The sequence below is a fragment of the Apis dorsata genome, unplaced genomic scaffold (genome assembly GCF_000469605.1).
Source record: "Apis dorsata unplaced genomic scaffold, Apis dorsata 1.3 scaffold_44, whole genome shotgun sequence".
NCBI lineage: Eukaryota > Metazoa > Arthropoda > Insecta > Hymenoptera > Apidae > Apis > Apis dorsata.
In genome coordinates, this window is record NW_006263346.1 from 1749370 (window position 1) to 1757452 (window position 8083).

The window sequence follows — 8083 nt, forward strand, 5'->3', positions numbered from 1 at the left end:
ATGCAATATTTCAGATTATTGACTTTTATTTATTTCTTTGAAATATACTATTTGATTACAATTAATCAAATATTTAAAAAAATATAGATATTGCTTTTCTATATAATAACCGATAGAAAATTAATACTAAAAAATTATATTACCAATAGTAATTACTTAAAGATTTATTTCTTTATTATTATATTATTTATAAGAAAATATGATATTTTTAAAAGTTATTAAAAGATTAGTACGACATTTATTGGTCATCGATCACTAAAATTTTTAACAGTATCGTTCAATATTTCATATTCTTATTAGTGTTATATAAGATGAAGATTTTACATCTATCATTAATTATTCCAAAGTAATTCCGCTCAATATGGCATATAACTGCATAATATATGAACCGTACTGTTAAATGGTTCGAGTTTAAAGCCGCGTACGCAATCACGATAAAGTCTGGAACCGGACTCGGTAGCAATGCATCTTACTAAAATAGCGGTTAAACCGGTGTATGTGGCACATGTATTATACAAATGTATATTCGAAACATACGAACACAACGTGCACAATTTTGTCAGACAATATTTCGCGGCATGTAAATTGCACCCTTATTAAAGTTGCATTACCATATTTTGTTGCAAATGTATATACGAACGAGAGGAATTATATCTTAATATTATCGTGCAACTTTGTCGTACGAAAACAGAAGCGAATATGATGCACTTGTATTACGAAATTCTTTCCGGAATATGTCTTAAGATTTTAATTAAGAAACTATGAATTTTAATAATTCGTTGAAATTTTCAAACGATATGCGATATAATTTCAACGACGAAAATGGAAGAATGGAAATTTAATATGTTCTATCATAACCTTACTTAAATCGTCTTTCGTAGTCAGAAGCCTCATTTACTTAAATCAACTTAATTATTAACGTATATACGATAATATATTTTCAAGAACTTCCAAAATTACTATTGATTCATGTATTAAATTTTATTTCTACGAATTATTAAAAAACAAATGCAGATACTTTTTACCAAGACACAATAAATAATTTAGAACATTGTTGTATCTTTCGGGGGCAAAAGAATAGATGTAATGATGAAAGAAAAAAAAAAATATATATCAATAATCGCGATGAGTAATCAAGATTGAATTGAAGAAATCTCTCCACCGAAAATCACTCGGAACATCAGAATAATCATCGTGACGTTTCCATTCATTCGTGGAATATATATATCATCGTGGAAATCAAGATTCTCAGCGTGATACCGGCGACCAATTTTAACAACGTCGATTATGGTTCGCACGATTACTTTTCGATCGCGTGTCTGCCAGCTCGCCCACCTATTCGTGGTGCCAGCTTCGAATTATTTTGGTGCTTAAAGCCACGACCAGCTCTCGATCGCCTGGCATCGTCGCATGCACGGCATTCCATCAACGTGGAATCGCTGCGTGTGAACGCGGTTTTACGTAAATCCACGACCTCACGTTTCGTCCCTGCGAATTTTGGGAAACGGACGGCTGGAATCACCCCCTCTCCCTCCTCGCGCTACGAGAATCCTTCTCCTGATCCATCTAGAATAATTTCACGCGTGGAAAATTTGGAGAATGTTCGAACATTCGATCGGCATTTCGAGTATCGTTCTCGATTATTCCACTCCCTCGTTTTGGGGTTTCGAATGTTGATCGATGGAGGATGGACAGAGGATCGATCCTGCGATCGTATAATTTTACGAGAGGGAAATTTCGAGAATGTATTCTATTCTTATTCCATCGACATTTCGATTATTATTTTCGATTATATATTATATATTTTATAGAGGAACAGTGGGATAGGGAATGGTTTTATTCTATTCGATTATAATTGCTTGTTTTAACGAAAAATATTTTTACTTTAAAATAAAATTCCAATTGCAAGATACTCGAAACTTAATATTACACGCAAGAATGAAAATAGATTAAATTATTGGAATAAAATCTCCCCTTAACCCAGAAAATGAACGAAAATAACTTCGTGAACAGAGGGAATATCATTACAGGAATTCCACACGAGCACGAATTGCCCGGCAAAATAAAACAATCAAGAGTATCAAAGAAGAAGAAGAAAAAGAAGAAGAGCGAGAATTTCCCCATTTCTAAGAATTATCAATTACCAAAACGATCAAAAGGTTATCCCGCGAAATAAAAAAGAATCGGAAGTAGTGGTGTTCAAATTTTCAAGGCATCCATCAATTTGCCAAGAAACCAACCGAATCGTGAGCTTAAAAGCGTTTCACAAATTCAACCGAGGTATTTAATCAGATTCCAACGTTGGGTGTTTCGCATTCCGAAACCAAAACAGTGCAGTGATATCCACGGTGGAACGAAATTTCGTAGGTGGCCGCGTCATCCGTACATTTATAGATAGGCGTAGATCGACAAGAATGTAATGCATTACAACGATTGCATCATCACACGGGCGGAAACACATGGATATACACAGGAGGATATACCTCCCCCTCCTCGAGAATATACCCCTTGCGAAACAACTGGTGTCTTGATTTGGGTAATGACATTTAAATTGGTGTGTTTCTCGCTCGAGGCGCTCAATGGCGCCCGGTGAATGATACTTCGCTTTTTGCGGGGGAATAAATGACGATGAACCAAGCCCAAAAAAAGAAACGTTCCAGTGGCGGAATCTTTTCAACGAAACTTCTATGACCTTTCCTTTCGCGCCAGGAATGTTCCTCGCCCACGGAAAAACATGAAAGGGAACATCTATCGAGGAGGGGGGTGGTGGTCTTTTGTTCTTAAAACTCGCGCCAACGCTTTGTCGCCGTGCTCCCGTTAAGCCTTGATGACGCCCCGTTAATGACTTTAAAGTAGGAGAGACGTGAAAGACCGGGTTTAGTTTTAATACGAAGGGATGTAGGCGCTAAGAGAGGTATTACGGTCGAATACCTGTAATTCGAATCTTTGTAAAGTCCATACTTTTGTTCACTTTCGCCTTGTTACAGAAACTCGTAAATTATACTTTGAATATGTGCAGCGGTAAAAATAACGGTTCTTTATATATATATATATATGTTTTGAATTTAGCGTCTATAACTGAAACTTTTATTAGGCAATTGTAAATTTTTATTTCTTGGAATCCTTCAAATGGAAGAAATATTAATAAGGGGATTAAATCTTGGACGGATACTTTGTATGACTTTGAATTATTTATAATCCTTTTTACTCGAAAACTTTGACAATTAAGAATTTAAATCTTTTTATTGAGATTTGAGTTATATTGTATTATGTCAATTCGATGTTATTTATTATTTTTCAAATTTTAATTTTCTTTGAAAAATTATTCATAATCTAAATAATTATAATTATAATCTAGTCGAAATTTTGAATAAAATTTTATGTTAAATAAATGAATTTTAATTAAGTCAGAAATAAATTTGCATTCTAAATGAAAATGCAATTGGAATTTTCGTTAGTTTCTGCTTTTTGCTCCAGGAACATCGTATATTTGTGAATTCCGGAAAGATTAAAATAAACTTTCACGTATCCGAGGCATCGTTCGTTTCTCGAAATAACTACACCTCCAAGACCATTGTGATTATTTTTACGCTCGAGACATCGTTCATTTAACAAGGTTCTTATTTCTTTGCAACGAAGAATTAACTTTCTGCTCTAATAAAATTAATTCCTGTTCTATTTATTTTTAAAACTTTTTGTGAACGAGCATTAATAATGATCAAATTAATAATGTTATATAAAAATAATTAATTGTAAAATTTCTAAATATTCTATAATAAGTATAGCACTTCTTTCAAAATTATATAAGAGATTTAAAAATAAAAAATCAAATAGTAATAAAAATATAAAAAAAAAATAAATAGCCATTAAAAGCGTTTATAAATCTCAGCTATAAAAAACTACATTATCCAACAAACTTTAAGAAATTTATCGAGATATAGCTCGTCATAGACGAGTGATGTTTTAACATTGAGAAAATTGTAGTCTAATTGATCTGAACTTTCCTGCCAACTTCATCGACGTTCTTAGGAGCGAAAGTTCGAGCGCTGCTTATGTACTTCAAACTATACGATGAAAAAACATGAAATAATGAAATTCGAAACGATCGATACATTTAATATAATTCTATGATCAACTCATAAATTAATGTCAATAATAACATTTAAGAGAAAGAGAAAAAAAGAATAGAAATTTGTTTGAAAAGAAAAAGAAAAAATAAATATTCTAATTCTGTTCACATTTAAACAAAATAATACAATTTGAAAAAAATTCAAAAAAGAAACAGAAGGGAATCATAGATTTATTTTCGATTGAACGAGAATAAAAATAACTTTTTAAATGAAAATAAGGATTAAAGAATGAGAAAGTAAAAGATAAAAATTGGGCTGATTTTTAGGTTAGGTTTTATATTTTTCTAATTCTTTCCAAGTTTAATTGTAAAAATATAAAAAATTGAAAAAATTAAAGGCAAAGAGTCATCGAAGAGTTTATAAAAGTTTTTTGTGAAAAATTTCTCTGGAATTTCTAAGCTTTAGCAATTATTCAAAAATAAATTATAACTTTGTTTCCCAGAAAAATTTGAAACGCAATAATTTCGAAGAACAACCTTCAAAATTTTATATTTATCCTGAAATTATTTCAAGTCTGAGGTCATAGCGTCAATGTCCTGTATAATCGACAATTTTCTCTTTTTTTACTTAATTTCTGTTCTTGGAAACGAAATCGTACATCTGTTTGAAAACTTTCAAGTCTGGAAAAGAATGTATAGAATTTTAATTTTGTATGTTCGAAAAACTTTTATTTTGCACCATTTTCTTCATATATTGTCGATGATTTTAGTTATTTATTGTAAAATAAAAAAAAATCCCAATTTTAATTTTAAAATTTAAAAAAATGAAAAATAATCATTCAATATTATCTCTCTCAATTTTAATTTCAAGTTTTATTTCAACATACCAATCTTAAAAAAAAACATAAAGAATTATTAATTCTTAATTTGATGTGTAAATAATAAACACATATTTTTAAATGCATTTCTCAATAATCAATTTTCAATAATTTTATTTTAAATTTTGCATAAATTTCAATTCCACGAAATTCTATTTTTTTTTTCCTTATCTTTTCTAATTCACTAGTCTCAAGATCGAGACTATCGCATCTCGAGACATTCGAGTAAACAAGGAAAAATGAAAAGATGACAAACGTAATCAACGATCCAACGTCCCTGACTGAGGATGAAACGACATTTGGCACAAGGTCGTCCCGCGTATAAGTGCACCTTCGTTTCTTTTTTGCCGCGTGTATAACACGCATGCGCGCACGCGAAGCAAAAGTGCGCGCGCTTTTACTTGTTCCACGATGACTTCATCGTTGTCGTTTCAGCACCTCCTTTCTACGATTCCCTGCTCGAAATCTCCTATTTCGATTGAAATGCGCATCACGTAGTTAATTAATGTTAAACCGCGTTTTCACTGGCAAAACGTGTCTCATATTGACTTCATGTCCTCGAAATCCTTCGAGTCTTCGAATTTCAATTCACATGTCTGTCTAGGAGATGATATTTTATAGAATAATATTGCTTTGAGTATGCAATAGAATTTAAAAAAAGGATTAAGTTGATATTTATTTTTTATAATTATTTAACGTAAAATATAATTAAATTAATTCATTTAAATTTTAATAAAATTCTAATTTTATGTTTACAAAAATAATTTTAATACATAAAATATATTACAATTATATTATAATTTATTATATTCCTTTTCAATTATTTAACAAATATCATATTAACAAATACACATATTTTTAAAACGAATTAAAGTAAGATATTTTATCGTGTGTTATATTAACATTCAAAGTGGAAACGCACCCTTAAATGTTTGTTTCGTATTAGTGCGCGCGCATGCGCATCACGCTGCAGAAAATGAATCGCGCCAAGTGAAAGTAACGCTACATACGCGTTGTAAAACGACGGGTTGTCGTGACACGTTAGCCCATTAACCCGCCATATATGTCTCCATTGGGAACGATGTTCATTAAAGTTGTTTTACATCTTTTACTATTTCTGTTAGGATTCTTTACGAAACTCATGTATATAAATTAACAAAAAAATAAAAATTGCCTCTAAAAGAAATGAGTAAGTGAATTATATAAACTATATAAAAAAAACAAATTAACATAAATTCATTAATCAAACATATGGAAAAAGAAATTACAATAATAGAAAATCGTAGAAAAAATAAATTCGCAAAAATGGAAAAACCGTTTGATATAATTGGAATGATATAATACTGATATAATTCTGAAATAGAAAGCATTCGTAGCAACGTTCATTCAGAGCTATAAACTTCAAAAGGAGTCGATCTACGACGTCTCGACAACATCTCATCTTCTTAACGCCGCGGCAAGAAATTAATCCGCGACATTGCGCAACGGCAAACACGAATGAAGTCGCGATACTTCCCAACGCGTAATATCTCGTGCAGAATGATCACACGTTCACCACGACGCGACGATATAACAGTGTACTTTACGCATGCGTAATCAAACGATTAGAGGGGCGCGTGAAAAATGATACAATTGCGCGGACAAAGCGCGGGGACATTTGAAAGTACGCGAATTAAATCGCGTTAAGTGAAAGCGAGCGTTGCGACACGCGACATATAAAATTCGTCGCCAAGCTAAGGATTTAAGGAAGTACCCGTGGTAACGCGTCTGCTTTCTCGTTTAATTTATAAATATTACACGTCTGACTCTCGAACGAATCGCATTACTACCTGCCTTCGTTTCGTTTCTTTTCTTTCATCTCTTTTTCTTTTTTCCTTTATTCTTTCATTTCGCGTGCATAATGATGCGCACTATTTGCATATTGTCAACTATTTGCATATTGTGAAATCGAAACCGATTCTGTTCTTGTTTGATACTTCGATACTTCGATAAAAACTTCGTTAATTTTAAATAAATGGTAATTTTTTCTTAAGGTTTGTCGATTCAGAAATGAGTTTTTTATATCATATATATCTCATTTGAGATTTTTCGTAATTGGAATTCGCTGGATATGCGTTCGATATGAAAGAAAATCAAATATTTTGCGGTTTTTGATTTTTGTGGATATTGCAAAAAACTGATATTGAGGTTATCTCATTTGTTTCACACTATTTTTGTTGAATTTATTTCAAGTGAGCAAAAATTCGAATCAATAATATGCGAATTTCAAACGATCAAAATATGTTGTACATATATAAAAAAATAATAGATATAATATTTCTTTTTTCATAATAAAAATTCGTGGTTTACAAATATTGGAATATCGAAATATTTGATAATTTAAAATATTTTATCATCTTTCGAACTTCAGTGCAATTTTATCATTTATTCGTCAATGATTATTATAATCAATTAATGAATTTATGAAACCCTTTCGGACCAATCTAAATTAACACCAGTATCAACCTGATTGCAGAATCACAATTTGTTACAAATGATCCGTCCGTTAAGAGGAATGGATTAAATAAATTAAAAGCTCATTTTTTATGATTGCACTCGACGTAATCGAATATAATCCAAGATATGTATTGTAATTTCGTAACAATAATATAATATCATTTATATTAAGATCATTTCTTCATTTAAAATATAAATATATATATTTTATTGCTGAGCAAATTCTCAACGAACAAAGAAAATAAATAACACAATATAGTCACGTATCATAATCTTCGAAAAACTTAACAATTCTTTAATAATTTACGAACATTCCACAAATGATTCATCTCAATAACAATAATTATCAATACATTGATAATTATATCAATAATTACACACAATACAAAAATATAAAAAAAGAAGAAAAAAAAAGTCACATAAAAAAATCATATAATTATCTTCTCAATTCCACATTTATTAAAAAAGAAGAAAAATATTTTCTCTTTTTCTTCAATTCGTCTTGCGCCACACACTAATTACTAACTGCAGTAGAATCGGCGATGCTTGACTAAGGTTTCGCGAAAACTACGTTGTTATCCGTTTTTTCTTTTTTCCTTTTTTTTTTTTTTTTTCATTAAGCCGAGATTCCTAGTTGCGC

At 30.9% G+C, this 8083-nt stretch overlaps 1 protein-coding gene across 2 annotated transcripts in view; it reads right to left on the reverse strand.

Moving 5' to 3' along the window:
* LOC102678660 (RNA polymerase II elongation factor Ell) overlaps nt 1-8083 on the reverse strand; it is a 119969-nt gene that overhangs the window by 13099 nt on the left and 98787 nt on the right. The window lies entirely within an intron of this gene.